This window comes from Arachis stenosperma, chromosome 1, assembly GCF_014773155.1.
Source record: "Arachis stenosperma cultivar V10309 chromosome 1, arast.V10309.gnm1.PFL2, whole genome shotgun sequence".
Classification (NCBI taxonomy): domain Eukaryota; kingdom Viridiplantae; phylum Streptophyta; class Magnoliopsida; order Fabales; family Fabaceae; genus Arachis; species Arachis stenosperma.
In genome coordinates, this window is record NC_080377.1 from 99,777,659 (window position 1) to 99,779,904 (window position 2,246).

Here is a 2,246-nt window from a genome sequence, read left to right on the forward strand (position 1 = left end):
CAGCTCAGAAGATCTCGTCCGAGATCGACCTACAGTTTCAGGTAACCCTCGGAACATTGGCGCCGTTGCTGAGGAACCTGGAAGTCATCCCGTCACTCTGGCGGACGACCATGACAATGACCACACTTCAGATTTAGAGGATAGAACGCCACACAAAAATGCAGGCACCACACCAAAAGATACTTCTCAACTTAACAACAAGAAGGACTCCTCAAATGAGGGAGACATGGATGCACTTCAGAACCGGTTAAAACAACTTGAAGAAGAAGCCCTACATCAACGAGAGGCCGAGAAAGACCTACAAAGGGAAATAAGGTGACGCCGGGAATTGGAGAACAAACTCCTAAAACTTGAAGCCGATGTCAAAACCAAAGCCAGCCGATCCCCTCCTGAAGATAGCCCCCGCAAGGAGCAAGACCCATTCACCAAGGAAATCATGAAGACTAAAATCCTAAAAGACTTCAAACTCCCAAATATGTCCTTATATGACGGCACTACAGATCCCGGCCATCATCTCAGCAATTTCAGAAGCAGAATGTACCTCACCGACGCCTTAGATGCAGTTCGTTGCAAAGCCTTTCCGACTACTTTGACAAAGACGGCAATTAGATGGTTCGATAACCTCCCTCCTAGGTCCATCTCAAGTTTCAATGACATGGCCAAGAAATTCCTGGCCAGATTCTCCATCCAAAAAGACAAGGCTAAACATGCTCCGAGCCTATTGGGAATCAGACCAGAAGAACGGGAAACCCTTCGCAACTACATGGAAAGATTCAACAAGACATGCTTGGACATACAAAACCTACCAACGGAGGCCGCCATGATGGGTCTTATTAATGGCTTGAGAGAAGGGCCCTTTAGGCAATCCATATCAAAGAAATACCCCACATCTCTGAACGAGGTGCAGGAACGAGCGGAAAAGTACATCAACATGGAGGAAAACTCTCGATTAGGAGAGACCTCGAAAGCCGGATTCGCCTCCCAGGATAAAAACAAAGATTCCAGAAAGAAGGAAAATCGACATGGAGAAAAAATCAAGAAATATCACAATTACACCCCCTCTTCGGGTGTCTCTCGTGGACATCTATAGAGAAGTATGCAACACTAAAAGAATTCCCCTAGCTCGACCATTCAAAGGCAAAAAAGGAGGAGGAAATCGGGCTGAATATTCTGAATACCATCGAATCCGCGGACATTCCACCAATGAATGTTTTGACTTAAAAAATGTCATCGAAAAACTAGTAAGAGAGGGGAAGCTAGATCAGTTTCTGGCCACCTGTGAAGATGAACAAAGAAAAAGAAGAAGGGAAGAAGATATCGGACGAACAGAGAAGTCACCCCGTACACCAGAAAGACACGTCCACATGATACACGGAGGATTTGCGGGAGGAGGAGTCTCCAAATCATCTCGCAAAAGATATCTTAAAGAGGTATATCATGTCGAAGGAAAGGAGGAAGCACCCGACATTCCCCTAATTACCTTCACCAAAGAAGATGCATCGGGTATCATCTTAGGACACGACGATCCCATGGTCATCATTGTTATACTGGCGAATGCAAACCTCCATCGCACATTGATAGACCAAGGGAGTTCCGCTAACATCTTGTTCAAAACTGCATTCGACAAGCTCGGCTTAGAAGAAAAAGAACTCAGAGCATATCCGAACAGCCTGTTCGGACTAGGAGATGACTTGGTTCAACCGTTGGGATACATATCATTGCACACAACCTTTGGAAAGGAAAACCAGTCAAGAACACTCAAGATAGATTACATCGTGGTCGACGTAGGCTCAGCCTATAACGCCTTAATAGGCTGGACAATATTAAATCAGCTCGGTGCAATAGTTTCAACTCCACATCTATGCATGAAATTCCCAACCACAGATGGGATAGCTTCAATAAAAATAGATCAGAAGATGGCATGCCGCTATTACAATGAAAGTCTAGACCTTAGAAGCGGAGGAAAAAGAAGTCCACACAATCGAGCTCAGTGGAATTCAGAGGTGGGAAGAACTCCGCCCACAACCTGAAGGTGAAATAGAGAAAATCCAGATCAGGGATACCCCAGACCAAACGACCAATATCGGCACACTCCTGAAAGGAGACATAAAAGAATCACTCATACAGTTTCTACGAGACAACGTCGATCTATTTGCGTGGAAGGCCACATACATACCAGGCATAGATCCCAAGCTAATGTGCCACAAGCTAGCATTCTACCCAGGATCTCGGCCGGTACAACAGAG